We start from the raw sequence: 16,236 nt of genomic DNA on the forward strand, positions 1-16,236 counted from the left end.
TTAACTGTATGGCTTAGTTATTAAGACCTACCTTAGGTACAGCTTTCATAGCTAGTCTGTTTGCTTCATCTTGCCTGAGTTATCATTCAATTTTACATTTGTATTTTGTGAATGAATATCCTGAAAAACAGAAAAAAATCTATAAAAATACATCAAAGTCAGCTTTATTGTGAAAATTCAATGTAATAGCAAGGGCGTAACTACTGTTACGCACAATACGCACATGTGTATATTTTTTTTTTGTCAAATTACTACCCTAAAAAGCAGCCAGACTGCATCAATTGAAGTCAATATTTCAAAAAATTTTTAGAGAAGGTCCCCTATACCCCCACGGGAAAGAGGGGGTCACCCCCTCAAACACCAACACCTTTTCATGCGCGTATATTTCCGATCGCACTGGGTACGCCCTTGAATAGTATACAAGGATATAAATTAGCAGGGGCCCAGTAGCCCATATACCTTAAGTTAAACATTTATTGTTGTCAGTATGGGGCCCTAAATAAAAATACTAGTTTATATCCCTGGTATACTCACATGAACGCTACAACGAGTACGTGCAACACAATGAATTACATAGACTCCCACGGTCCAAGCATCTCTTTAAATTTGTTGTTTCAAAGAAGTTTCTATGAGCCTCCATTATTAGTGTACTATTTCCAGGCTAAAGGCTAATAGAAAGTATCTAGCACAGACATTTATAACAATAATTCTAAAACCTTTCAAACGAAAACTGAAAAACTGAAAAAATATGCACTTAATTTAATTTAATGAAACACTGTTACACATTATGTCAAACTTACAGAAAATACTAATTTAATCATATTTGTAACACAAGTGTGTGTATGTAATCACAAAAATAATGCCAACACCTCATGTTCAGATCACTAACCCTTACCCTGCTAAATTTCTAAAGTGGACCGGTCCATCTTTCAATTTGGACAGTACCATTAGCTGTTAAAAGGGTTGCTTACCAAAAATTTACAAACTGAATAGCGAACAGTGCACACCATGATCAGACTGCAGGGATGTGCAGGCTGATCTTGGTCTGCATTGGTCGCAAAGGAAAAATCGTTGCCGCCGGCAGGCTAAGGGTTAAAGAGGCTTATCACCGTTATCAGCCATATCCCTTTTATTGATTATCCCTTAATCCGTGTTAGGAAAAGGAGGTTAAATTGGCTTCTGTTTAGTGTGGTAAAGAGTAGATATTTTTTGTGTATGGTTGAAAAAACAACTCATTTTATTATTCAGCAAATCTTGAGTAAATTGTTCAGTATTGACGTGAAGAACAAATTTCAAAGTAATATTGTGAAATCATTTAATTTCATGGGCATTAAGTTTCGTAGTTTGGACAAAAAAGAAAACAGAATAGGGATTTTTCTTTGTTGTTAGGATCATTTGGATTTCTAATACTATAGATTTATTAAAGAAAGCATTATCAAATTACTCCCCTCCGAATATTAATGATTTTACAGGATGGACTGGACCCACATTTAACAGCACTTATTCTATGACTAAATTTCTCTAGTACAGAAATCCTCAAAAAAATGACAACTTCAAGCCTGGTATTCTTTTAAGAAAGATCTAGTAACATAGAAAAATATGACAATCTCGAACAACTTCCTGAAAAATAACAACATGAGAGAGACACCCCCTCCCACCCTGGAAAAAAATCCTGGATCTGCCCCTGCTGTTGTTAACTTCTAGTGCTTTGTTTTAATACACTACTATGAGAACAAATGAATGAAGTTATAATTGCCATGCAATACAAATTCCCTTACTGGAAGGCACCTAATTTTCTCTACCTCAGTATACTATAATGAACTGATATCTGTCAATAATGTGTAAACAATATTGTACTATACATACAATATGTTATAACAAAACACTTGGATTAAAATTTGTATAAATAAAAACCTATATTTGTTTTCATATAGCATTTTTTGGCCGATTATCCAAAAGGTGTCATATAAGTTATTTATATTAAAAAAAATTACATAACTATATTAGTCTGCACAAAACTCTTTACCAGGTAGAGATAGGTCAAAATACACCTAAAAACTATAGCTGCTTTTGAGAAAAGCGAATGTCTGCCACAATTGCCTAATCATCTAAATAGCAAGTCAGTCTTTATATACTGTTTACTCGCAACAATTCAAGGGCCAAAACTCCAAAATGCCTGAACTGATTTGGCTAGTTATCGAACTTGGCCAAGGTCTTACGGTCAAACACATTTTGTTCAAGTTTGGTGAAGATCGGATGAGAAATGTTTGACTAAACAAGAGTAAAAAGGCTGATATTTCGGTACTTCAAGGGCCGTAACTCCAAAATGCTTGGCCCTATTTGGCTAGTTATCGAATTTGGCAAACTTTAACATTACAATAAGCATATTCTAAGTCGAAAAGGGGCCATAATTCAGTCAAAATGCTTGATAGAGTTGCCTCCTCCTTTTTACAGACTGGGGTCATGATGGTAAACAAGTATGCAAAATATGAAAGCAATATCTCAATGGACTTTGAACATATTTGGGGTGGTGCGTAAACTTTAACATTTATTCTAAGTCGAAAAGGGGCCATAATGCAGTCAAAATGCTTGATAGAGTTGCCTTTTCTTTTTTACAGACTGGGGTCATGATGGTAAACGAGTATGCAAAATATGAAAGCAATATCTCAATGAACTTTGAAAATATTTGGGGTGGTACGCAAACTTTAACATTTATTCGGTTATTCAAGGGCCGTAACTCCAAAATGTTAGGACCTATTTGGCTAGCTATCGAACTTGGCCAACTTTAACATTACAATAAGCATATTCTAAGTCGAAAAAGGGCCATAATTCAGTCAAAATGCTTGATAGAGTTGCCTTTTAAAGAGTTAAAGAGGTTGTACAATGTGAAACAAGTGTATGAGAAAGTGCTTAAACACATCCTTACTATATCCTATGGGACTGAATATTTCCGAATATTGAACATTTGCGCATCAAAATTCCCAATATTGGGGGTCTAGGCTACGTTCCCAAAACACAAAGAAAAAACCCTGACAGCAGACACGAAATGGCCCGAAAGGCTCAAACCTTTGACCTTGAGTTGTGACCTTGACCTTGAACCGACATGGCTGACTCATGGGTTCTGTACATCGTTTTGATGAGGTGATCATTTGACCCTAGTTTCATGATTATCCTTAAAAATTTCAAGGGGTTTAGGAGATACAGGGCGAACACAAAATGAAAGGCTCAAACCTTTGACTTGAGTTGTGACCTTGACCTTGAACCAACATGGCTGACTCAAGGGTTCTGCATATCGTCTTGATGAGGGGATCATTTGACCTAAGTGTCATGAATATCCATCAAGGTGTTTAGGAGATACAGATCGGACACAAAATGTTACGGAATGATTCCTATAACACACCACCACTCGTGGCGGGGGATTAACAAAACAGGAAGAATGCACATATTCTCCGTACTGCCATTTATCTATCCATGTAACTTCTATGAAAAAATATCTTGCACCTTTAAAGTTATCACTTGATCCCACTTTGCTTAGATGGACTGGCAGTCACAAGACAGCAAACCAGAAGTCTGTCCCCACAATTCCCAGCCCTGCTGAAACATCACTAAAGTACTAAAAACATTTCTTTAACCAAATATTTCAATGTATCAATGTTCATTGTATATCTTACATCTCCACCAAAGTAAATTTTTCAATGAGTTCTAGTGCTGCCTTGTACAGTCTCGTTCTCCTGGTTCTGTAATCCCTCAATCTTGTCGAGGCCGGCAGCTTCCTCTATCATGACAGTGAGAGCATCTAACATGCGAGACCATGACCAAGAGTCAATCAGAATGTAGAAAATGCTGCTTAATTTAGACGAGCTAAAAAGGAACGGATTTTTTAAAATTTATTTTTGGTGGGTGGCAGGGGAGAACGTGTGAGGGTAAAAAACATCTTGATTATAAGTATTGATTGAAAATTAAAAATTAAACAAGAGCTCGTCGAACACGAAATGCCCCCCTTCATGCATTCAGTAATTGCACAACGAACATAATTTATATCTTCACTACAAACAAAAGTTTTACTGTTCTGGTTCAATCTGACCTTGACCTTTAACTTATTGACCTAAACTATCAACAGGGGTCATCTGCTGGTCATGATCAACCTCCATATTAAGTTTCGTGATCCTAGGCCCAAGCGTACTCAAGGTATCATTCCCTTTGGCCTACTGACATCAAAACCTACAGGGGTCATCTATTGGTCATGACCAACCTCCTTATCAAGTTTCATGATCCTAGGCCCAAGCGTTCTCAAGTAATTGTCTGGAAAACGTTTAAATGTTCTGGGTCACTGTAACCTTGACCTTTGACCTACTGACCTCAAAATCTATAGGGGTCATCTGCTGGTCATGATAAACCTCTGTATTATCTTTCATGACCCTTGGCCTAAGCCAAGTTTTTGTCCAGAACCGTTGATATTTTCCTGGCCAATGTGAGCTTGAAATTTGACCTAACGACGTCAAAATCAATAGGGTTTATCTGCTGGTCATGACCATTCTCCCTATCAATTTTCCTGATCCTAGGCCCAAGCGTTCTTGAGTTATCACCCGGAAACGATTTACTGTTCCTGGTCACTGTGACCTTGACCTTTGACATACTGATCTCAAAATCAGTAGTGATCATCTGCTGGTGATGAACAACCTTCCTATCAACTTTCAGGATCCTAGATCTAAGCAATCTTGAGTTACCATCCGGAAACCCTTTAACTGTTCGTGGTCACTGTGACCTTGATCTTTGACATACTGACCTCATATTCAATACAGGTCATCTGCTGGCCATGACCAACCTTCCTATCAACTTTCATGATCCTATGCCCAAGCATTCTTGAGTTATCATCCGGAAACCGTTTAGCTGTTTGTTGTCTCTGTGACCTTGACATTTGACATACTGACCTCAAAAACAAAAAGTGTCATCAACTGATCATGACCAACGCCCCTATCAACTTTCATGATCCTAGGCACAAGTGCTATTGAAACAGATTGGTCTACATTCCATCCGACCGACAGACAGACAGACAGACCAACCGACCGACATCTGCAAAATAATATACCCCTCCTTCTTCGAAGGGGGGCATAATAAAAAAGAAATGTTGGGGGGATGCATGATCGGGGTGGTGGGCATGACTGGGTGGAGTATACTTCATTGTGAGGTGGGGGAATGGTACAACGTTGCATGTTGATAAATATTCATGGAAGGTTTGAGAAAACAAGAGGGTCATGATGACCCTGGATCGGTCACCTGAGTAATATGAGCTACATGTTTCAAATGTCAAAATGATGATAAAATATTAAGGAAGTCAGTAGGTCACATTCATGGTCAATGAAATTCAGTTTTACGATTTGTGTGCAAAACTGTATATGTCATCAAAATTTCAAGGCTGTATCTTAAGAAACAAGAAAGTAGGTCAGTAGGTCAAGGTCAGTCAAGTGACAGCATATTACTTGGGGTTATCAGGTAATTATAATTAAACAGTCTTGGAAATAGGATCAGATGATTTTTTGAGTATTTTTCCTATATAACTCACATAATAACTAAGTGACCCCAGGGCGAGGCCTCTTTTAACCCCAGGGGCATAATTTGGACAATTTTGGTAGAGGACTACTAGACAATGCATAATACTAATATCAAAAGCCTAGGTCGTATGGTTTCAAACAAGAAGATTTTTAAAGTTTTTTCCTATATAAAACTTAGGACCCCCAGGGCCTCTTTTCACCCAAGGGGTACAATTTGAACAATTTTGGTTGAGGACCATAAGACAATGCTACAAACCAAATATCAAAGGTCTAAGTGTTGTGGTTTCAGACAAGAAGATTTTTAAACTTTTTTTCCTATATAAGTCTATGTAAAACTTGGGACCCCGGGGCGGGGCCATATTTAATTCTAGAGGGATAATTTGAACGAACTTGATAGAGGACCACCAGATGATGCTACATACCAAATATCAAAGCCCTAGGCCATGTGGTTTTGTACAAGAAGATTTTCAAAGTTTTCACTATATAAGTCTTTATAAACCATGTGACCCTCGGGGCTGGGCCATATTTGACCCTAGGGGGATAACTTGAACAATTTTGGATGATGCTACACACCAGATATCAAAGCCCTAGGCCATGTGGTTTTGGACAAGAAGATTTTAAAAGTTTTTCCTTTCGGTTGTCATGGCAACTAGAGTTCTGCATGGAATTCAAGTCTTTGAACATTTTTGAAAGGGGGCCACCCAAGGATCATTCCTGTGAAGTTTGAAAGGTGAGCTAAAAATTAAAATAAGGAATGAAAAAAATTATGTTTGGTGTGTGTGGGGGGAGGGGAGGGGGAATGAGAGTGGGGGTTGGGTGACCAAGGCAAGGGGATGACCAGGTGTGGGTACACAACTCCACATGTTTATAATAAATGTTCATGGAAAAAAATAAAAGAAGTTTAATAAAATTCTACCAATTTGGTTGGTTTGTTTAATATGTACAAACCTGTGGATTTTTAAACAATTAAAGGGCAATAACTCTGAAGTTAGTAAAGGGGTTCGGACGAATATGTGTGTGCTCAACAACATTATGGTGATCTAAATTCAATTTAAGTTTCATAGTTCTAGGTCAAATATATCACAAGTTATGAAGCAGAAATTGCCATATTTATAGTACCCTATATACTGTAAGTTAAGACAAGAAAATTCTAATGGACATAACTGTGTTGTTACTTGGGCAATCTGCCTGAATCTTGACGGGCCGCATAACCTCGTAATGGTGAACCTGTATATGAAGTTTTATTTAAATATTCCTAACCACTTCCAAGATATGGCTCCGGAAGGACGGAAAGACGGATGGACGGACAATGCCAAAACTATCCCTCCGACTTTGTCGGGGGATAATTATATTAGGTTATTTAACATTGTTCTGTACAATACGGAGATATATTTGGACGAGTACCCAGCTGAGAAAGCCATATTGGACGAGCCGCTAGGCGAGTCCAATATGGTTTTCTCAGCTGGGTACATCTCCAAATATATCTCGCATTGTACAGTACAATGTTACATAACCTTTTTATTCTATATCTATTTTATCTTAGTTTAAATTAAAAATGTTTCACTGAATATTGTATTCCTGCCTTTTCTGTATTTTCCCAGCTTGGTATGAGGGCAAATATAATATTATGCAGAACAATGTTAGGCTTTAAATAAGCTTTGTATTCATTATTTGTTTCACTTCTTACATAATTCATTGAATGTTGTTTTTCTGCGTATCAGTATTAAATAAATTATATGGTGCAACCTCCCTACAACTGCCATTTGGCAATTTGGGTGGTTATAATACTTGGCTGAGATATTATGCCCACAAACATTGTCGGCAAGTCGGGTGAAGATCGGAAAACTGTTCGACTTAATAGAGCGGACAAGGCTAAATTCCCCGTTTTTCGAGTAATACAAGGACCATAATCTAAGAGTGCCTGGTAAAATTTGGCCGAGATGTTATGCCCACAAACATTGTCAGCAAGTTTGGTGCAGATCGGATGAAAACTGAATTAGAGAGCAGACATGCTTTGGATGCCGAAACCCCGTCCGCTGCTATTCATCATTTTCTCCATTTTGTTTCTTAACCGTTAAATAAAAACTTCTGACGTAGCTATTCAGACAGTCAAGGCTGATATCTTCCAATGTCTTAGTTTCGTTCGGAACGGCTTCTTTTAGCCACTTTTCAAATATTCCAACATCTGATGATGTTTTTTACTGTATTTTTAGGTTTTTGATTATTAACGAACGTGTTAATATCTAAATCAGATAGCATTGTCATCACTTGAATCGTTTTTGTGTGTTGTAAACAAAAAAACGAAAAAAAAAAAAAACGACAATTAAACCTTATTTCAAGACAAATAATCAAACTCTGTGCAGATCACCTACTTCATCCGATTTACATTCGGAACATTTTCAGGCGTTTCGGGCTTTATCGTTTGTTTAACATGGGACTGTTGAACCGTCCAAATACTGAAAATATAGGATTTTTTGTATGCGCGTGCGTCCAAATACAGAAAATACAGGAATTTTGTACGCACATGCGTCCAAATACCGTAATATATTATACGGTCACGTGTTGCAAATGAACGTTCGCGACTGGATAGATAAAATAGATTTAGAATAAAATAGGGTTATTATAACAGTAACTTGATCTGAGATGCAGTATTCGGCTCGAGTGGATTTTGCCAGATCGGGTCTCACGAGGTGCGCAAGTACCGAGTGTGATCCAACCTTGCAAAATCCACGAGAGCCGAATACAAAGTCCCAGATCTAGCTACTGTTATAATGACCCTTTTATTATATACCTTTACCGTTTTATCCTTGTTTTGTTCTTGAACGAAATCTTCAATGTTTATCGATATTAAATGGAACTAACTGAAGTGTTTATGTGCGCTATTTATAGAAATGTGTCGGGTCATGCATATTAATGAAAATAGTACGGCAGCATACAATACGGAAGGTGCAATACGGAATTTAAAAGGTACAATACGGAATTTTTGTCTGTCTGTTCATATTTTCTTGTGAAATACAGGCCGATTTTTTTACAGAATTTATATAGGTACATAATAAAAGAGTATATTAACATTTTCACATAATGTGATACAGATCTACACAACAGTTTCACAGTAACTGCAAAGACACTGGTTTTCAAATAAAATGTTGTATCTGCAAACTTGTATGGGGTGTCAAGTCTTGATTTCTCTTAGAACAAGTGAATCCTTTATGCAAACAGAGAAGACCCTGATCATACGTCGCGTTCAGTTGCGTCTGATGTTGGTCTTCAGTGTTTGCCAAAGTCCTCTTTCGCAGATGCTAGGCATCAGTTGTTTAAATAAAACGTGTCCAGAAATGTTTCCCAGGTGACCCTCTACCAAGAATTACATGTTTCTGCCAAGGTATTTCAAGCTGTTTTTCAAATCACTTGTTTTACATACATTTATGTAGAAAAAGATTTGAAAATCTGAGTCTGAGAGCTTCTATATTTGGTATCACACAGATGAGGGTTTCATCACCCTGTAAATTCTCGTGTTATTTTAATATTTTTTTATTGTTGGAAAATTGTAATTATTTTTTCAGAAAGATCTCAGCTTGTAAGCGTCGAAGCTAATTTCAATTTTGCAGAAAATTAATGCTGAATACTATTACATAATTGAGCCATGTCATGCAAAAAGGTGTCTTCATGACTTTTTGTAAATTTTTGACAAGACCTAGTGAAGATCCAGGCTTTCTTGTGCATCTACGTTGTTGAAACAGGATCAGAAAACTGCTTCTTGAGACAGTATAGGTCTTTTGTGACTTATTAGCACTTACAGTGTGGGACCTGATCAGGCCGCGCATATGCTCACACTGGTTGCAAAATCCATGCAGATTACCAAAGGCACTTGTTAGTGTGACATGGCTCTATTATAACCAGGTAAATTCATACAGTCATGGGCTCATGGCTTATAATGCACGGAGGGGCACCTGGGGTCTTCCTCTACCATTAAAGCTGGAAAGTCGCCATATGACCTATCTTGTGTCGGTGCGAACTTAAATCCCCAAAAAAAAATAACAAATAAATAAAATAAAAAATATACACTTTAATGGCTATGGTCTTAATATTTTGTACATATTTTTTATGAAAATACAGATGGATGCAGCCATGTGTCATTCTGTAATGTGACAAATGGCTTATCTTGTTGCTTTTTCCTGTCCTTTACTTTTGAAAATGGCAGCATGACAAAATTAGGTCAATGATGCATTACCATAGAAGTTTCCTTTGTGATTACGCTATTTTGTCATATGGGAGGGTTGTGTGCTTCGGAGAGGGTAAGGGCATGACAAAACGCCAAAATTACTATTTCATTGATCACACCTAGCTGCGTGTGGTCATGTGCTTGCTTTTTGGCTTTTCATTTTACTGTCTGTTATTTTTGAAATTTTGATAAAGTTGATTGAAGTTATTGTAATAAACTGAAGTTTTGCTAAAAACATCTAGTCAATTTTGTCATTTTCTATTAGTACTAAAGATTTAAATTTTTGAGTGTATGAATGACCTTTGTCCGCTAAAAAAAGAAACATGTGGAAATCTCTTTTTCAGAAGTTTTTGAAAATGATTCTTGATGATATTCTGTTTTTACTTTACAGAAGTTTCACCATTCTACTGTAGATTTCTTTGTTTTCGGTAACATGCTCAAATAAATTAGGTTCTTTTATATTGATCTACTTTTTGGAAAAAATAATTATTTTTGTGTCAAAAAAATGGATACAAATGAGGTTATGTCTTTAGAGCATCAATAAGTTGATTTCTAACATCACTGACCATGTTTAAAGCACAAAAATTGCAGTTTTATAACTTTTTATTAAAACTTCGAAAAAAAATTTAGGGTAGGTCGGGATACTGGAAACAAACAATGGAAACAAACATTTTTTTATGCCTTACACAGTCACTTCAAAAGCAACAGGAGTCTGCAACCATGCACTGCACACCAATATTGGCTATAGGTTAAAAAAGATTATAAAAGTTCTGTAACATTTAATTTAATGAAATAATGAAGTGGAATTCACCGAATGTCCTGAAAAATTAAATTCCTGTTGAAGGTGTGGGAGGGCGAAACTGGTCTGAATTTAATTTTTCTAGTTAATTTGAGAAAACCAACATAGTGCATAATTTGAGAAAACCAACATAGTGCATTTGCAACCAACATGTAACTGTTCGCTTTCAAACTCTATTGCAATTAGAGAAACTGTTAGCAAACAGTATGGATCCTTACTAGACTGTACGGATGCACAGGCTGGTCTCAGTGGTCTGGATCCATGCTGGTGGCAATGCACAATGTTGGTTTTCTCATGCTGCGGCTCATTATCAGATTCACCTAATTTATAGCTTCATTTTAGTATAAAACAATTTCTTGTATGAATTTTATATCTGGATGTAACGAAAAGTGTACTGAAGGTGGGCATAATAAAATCGCACTGTCCGCACTGTCCGTCCGTCCGTGTGTCCGTGCATCCGGTTAATTCTTGTCCGGGCTGTAACTCTTTCATCCATGAAGGGATTTTGAAATCACATGGCATAAATGTCCACCCTAATGAGACAACGTGTTATGCGCAAGACCCAAACCCCTAGCTCCAAGGTATAGGTCACGCTCAGAGATCAAAGATTATCATGGTCTGTTTCGTGTCCTGTCAATAACTCTGCAATCCATGAAGCGATTTTCAAATTACTTGGCATAAATGTTTACCATAATAAGATGACATGTCATGCGCAAGACCCAGACCCCTACCTCCAAGGTCAAGGTCACACTTAGAAGTCAAATGTTAACAGGGTCTTTTTCGTGTCCGGTCCACAACCCTGCCATTCATCAAGGGATTTTGAAATTACTCGTCACAAATGTTCCTCACAATGAGACGACATTTCATGCGCAAGATCCAGACCCATAGCTCTAAGGTGAAGGTCACACTTAGAGGTTAAATGTTAACAGGGTCTGTTTCTTGTACAGTCAATAACTCTGCCAATGATGAAGGCATTTTGAAACTTGAGATGCTTTTGAGAAAAGCGCATGTCTACCACAACTGCCTAACCATCTAAATGGTAAGTCAGTCTTTATATACTGTTTACTTAGAGCACAGGCGCATACGAAATTTTGACACCAAAAGAACCCACATACCACTTATAAGAGTCGTTTATGCGTCCTTTTGAGGTCAAAACTGCGCAAGAAATCTGGGCGTTTTTTTTTTTTTTTGTAATTCAAGGGCCAAAATTCCGAAGCGCCTGGGTCGATTTGGCTCATTGTCGAACATTGATCAAGCCAAAAGGACTCATATACTACTCAGAGCGCATGCGCTTTCTTGGACCCAAAATGTACCCCATGCTACTTGCGCATGCGCTTTCTTGAATCCAAAACGTACCCTATACTATTAAAAAAAGTAGTATAGGATACGCTTTGGGCGCACGAAAGCACATGCGCTTTGAAGATTTTTCGGTAATTCAAGGGCCATAATTCCGAAGTGCCTGGGCCGATATAGCTAGTTATAGAACTTGTCCGAGTTCTTATAGTCAGACACATTTTATTCAAGTTAGGTGAAGATCGGATGAGAAATGTTTGACTTAGAGTGCGGAAAAGCTTTGTGAAAGACACACAGGCACACAGACAGGAGTAAATCAGTATGTCTTCCACACCACTGTATGGTTGGAGACATAATTACTTGGCATAAATGTTTCATGTAAGTAAATTAGGTGTCATGCACAAGACTCAGACCCCTAGGTCCAAGGTCAAGGTCACTCTGAGAAGTCTAAGTTTTTTCTTGTCTGGTTCATAACTCTGTCATTTATCAGGGGATTTGAAAATAATTTGAAACAAATGTCATCCATTTTGAGAATATGTGTCACGCTTATAACCCTAGCCTTTTAGGTCAAGGTCAAGGTCACGAAATGATGTGTGTGTTTTTTACGTATACAGTTGTAGCTTTTTTGGGCACGCTTCGGGGGCATTTGTCACCAATAGTAACAGGTCTTGTTTTTTCTTTTTTTTTTTTTTTTTTTTGGTGACCCGGTCCAGGCACTGGTACTTTCCGAGATGCTCCCTTAGTGTCTCCCACCTAACTAAGAGGCCTGTACTGGTTCTTCCCAGGAAATGGCTTTGAGTGTATCGGTGCTATACACCGGGTACGTTAAAGAACCAGACTGTCATATGTAAAGTAAAGCGCCTTTGAACGTGTTTATCATAAAAAGTGCGCTATATAAATCTATTAATATAATAATTAAGAAACTTGTGTGAAGAATTTATAATTATTTGTAAGAAATGTTTTGATATGGCATTGAAATTTGTAAATTTTGTCCCCTGTTATTAGCCATTTTTTTTAACTTTTCCTGTTTTTCTTTTTTCAGATGTTATGGAATATACCAAGTTTGACTTCCACTTGATGCTGTTACATGAAGTTGAAGGAGACAAATAATGATAATAGACTAACAACACTGAATGGGTTACCTTCTTTTTCATTTCGTTAAAGAAAGAGTCCCACCAGGAAATTACTTCTCCTTTCTCATAGAACCTGCAAAAACAACGTATGATTTATTTGAGGGGACTATTAAATTTTGCTGCAATAAGCCTAATGTGTGTTATTGTGATTTCCCTGTGTCTGGATGTATACTCTTCTATACATTTTATCGTTATCAAATTTAGCATACAAACATAGCCATATGTATGTGACATACATTGCGCAGGTATTTATCAAATAAGTTGTGTGAAAAAATATTTTTGATATTGAAATAAAAAGCAGATATAAAACATCTATGTTGCATGCTTTCAATCTATATATTTTTTGATCCATTCAAAAAAGAAAAAGAAAAGGAACATACTATGTCGTGTTTGGTTTTCTCTATATCTATTTTCTCTGTTGTTGGTGGTATCTTGTTTATGTATGTGGAAGGACTGCCCTGAATTAAATATTCTTCTGAGCCACATCAGGATAACCATTCCTGAAATTTGGACATAAGAATGTATAAATGATGTTCTATTTAACTGCGTGTGTGCATATGCTATTATGTAGCTTGCAACTCAGTTATTTGCCTTCAACACTATTTGCATATATTCACCATGTTCTAAATTAAGCTTGTCCTATGAACCTGTACTTGTGTTTCCCTTCCCTGAAGAACTTTTAAATGCTAAGTTACAGACTGAAAATGCAAGACTTAAAGTATGAACCTCATTGGTTCATTGAATCAAAAGGCATGTAATTCAATAAAATATGGTTTATTTTAAGGCATCTTTTTATTTTTCAAACACAAGTCTGTTTAGTTTAAATCTTGTTCATTTTAAAATCGTAAATACATGCAGAAAACTTCAAAATTTGTTCACTTTAAAATTGGAATTATGTTTGGTCAAGTCATTTAGAAAACTTGTTTCTCTTCACTGGAATTTGGTTTTGTGTTTGTTTTGTTTTTCTTTTCAGCCTGTACCAGCCAACCTTTCAGCCACCGTCATCGCTAGATGCGATATGTGACCAGACCCCCGTGTTCACAAAATATTGTTCGGACCCAGCTGAGTTTGAGCTGGAAATTTCAATATCAGATTTATTTAAACGACAAGGTTAAATTCCTACCGAGACTGACCATCAGTACCGAACAGCCACTTGAAAGAAGGTATTAACTTTAAATTTAGTTGTGAACATGCTATTTAGATGTAAATGACAAATAAAGTTGTATTATCAAACTCAGCTGAGGCTAAACATGTTTTGTGAACACAGGGCCTGATCTTTTTTGTTTGTTTTGGTTTGTTCGCTTTTGTTTTGATTTTTTTTCTCTCTCTATATATATAGTAGAGAGAATTTATACGAACTAAATCACCACCACAATATACCAGACCAGTTACGGCAAAGCGCCTAGCAGTACAAACGAACACGCACATGCCACAGCAAGTCCACTAACCCAATAAGATTAGTTTCGATGCTGCTTTATATACGAGCCCGAATTGTACTACACATTCGTACTGGTTTAACATTTGCATATATATACTCAAATCTCTGTTTTCATAAATCGTTCAAACCCGCCTATTAGTTCATCTAGTGTGAAAATGTTTTCGCGTGCACACCATACTGAGAAGCTGTGAAAGTGAAAATAAAAGTTGGTGTACTTGCAATGTTTCTTTGGGCGCGGGTGATAAAGTTCAAATTTTGACATGTGTACCATGCCTTTCTATGTGTATAACTTGTTTGAAAATAGCATAAATGACAATGTTATCATTACATGCTTGATAAAAATGTGGTTTCTTTTGCAAGAACAGTTACTTTAACATACAGTAGCCATAGTATAAGTTTTGATTCCCGATCTTGTAGGTTTTTTTTCTGTGAAATTTATCTACAGTTGAAAACGCTTTAGTCATTTTTTCGTGCAGTATATCTTACGTTCTTATGACATAATCGTTTTACTTGTTTATATCCTCAACTTTGAACCTCTATAAATAAGATCATCATACCGACTAAATTGCTGGTCGATGTCTTCGTGCGTATGGCCCACCATCAGGAAAGATAGTTTTACTTTTTTGAATATGTTTTCTTCTACTAGTTTAGCCTGAAACCCAAGAACGTACCTGAAACAGTAAACATTATATTTTCCTGAAATAATGTGGAGGGATATTTGATTTTTTCGATATGTAGATGAGGCGTGAAAAGGGGCAATTCCATTTAGATTTTATGAATTACTACATTTATGAAAATTTTAAAGATCTCATAACAGTTATGTCAAATTAAGTTGAATGGTGTTTGTGTCACACTAAGAAAGAAATTAAAAGCTTTAAAACCTGCTATTGAACCCGGACCACAAAAATTATTACTATGCCTCAAAGTATTATTGTATGAAAATAAAGTCACCTGTTCTTGTTCTGACCAGGGCAGTTGTCCAGCTGTATGTAAAGCGTGTCTGGAATGTTGTCAACAACAAAAGTACTTGTACAAGGATTTAAATGGTATACGCTCAACGATGACTCCACTGGGAACTGTCAAAGACGCCATAAAGTCCATATCCATGTACCATTGCCCCCATCAGATTAAAGTTCACTTTCCAAATGTTTCCTAATGATTTGGGTGTTACATCTTTGGAATGGATGTTTTTTCTTGATGCATTGCATCCATTATTTTACTGACGTATTTGGATGGTGTAGACTTTGCCTTTGATATGTGTTTATAATATTTCTGCCTCTCCGCGCTGAAATAATATGTTATACTATAAATTATGCAAACTTTAGAAGTTATTTATAAAGATGTACCCTTTACCAAGACAACAAACAACTTTTTATTACTCCTTGTTGAAATAGGTCAACAGTGTTGTTATAGACTTGCCGGGTTTTATAGATTGATCAGTGTTTTGCATTGTATTTTGTCATATCCTTTGAAAGATTTCTACTCAATGCTTCTTCCCCTTCAGTTTTGAACCATCCAAGGTTACAAACATGATTGTTTATTTTATGTAGAGATACCTTTTTTTATTGGTTTAATACCGTACTTTATGACGTTAATAGTAATGATATTGAGTATGTTTGAACAAGCATGTATTAGGACTAGACTAACCTTAATCAAGCAGGACACAAGTGATTCTGCCTATGCCAGAGCAGTCTGATCATGACCTGCTCTGTTCGCTATTCAATAGTATGTACCTTTCTGTGTGAAAGCCCCTTTTATCATTAAATGGTACTGTCTAAATTGAAAGATGAAAAGTTCAT

At 36.6% G+C, this 16,236-nt stretch overlaps 1 long non-coding RNA gene across 1 annotated transcript; it reads right to left on the minus strand.

Annotated features, from left to right (window-relative positions):
• Nucleotides 1-13,380: 13,380 nt before the first annotated feature.
• Nucleotides 13,381-15,716, minus strand: LOC123545260 (uncharacterized). The gene is made up of 3 exons (XR_006685295.2): nucleotides 15,389-15,716; nucleotides 14,995-15,108; nucleotides 13,381-13,499 (listed from the first exon to the last, which is right to left on the minus strand). It is a non-coding gene; the product is annotated as an uncharacterized LOC123545260 (long non-coding RNA).
• Between the last annotated feature and the right edge of the window lie 520 nt (nucleotides 15,717-16,236).

This window comes from Mercenaria mercenaria, chromosome 1 (genome assembly GCF_021730395.1).
Source record: "Mercenaria mercenaria strain notata chromosome 1, MADL_Memer_1, whole genome shotgun sequence".
Classification (NCBI taxonomy): Eukaryota; Metazoa; Mollusca; class Bivalvia; order Venerida; family Veneridae; genus Mercenaria; species Mercenaria mercenaria.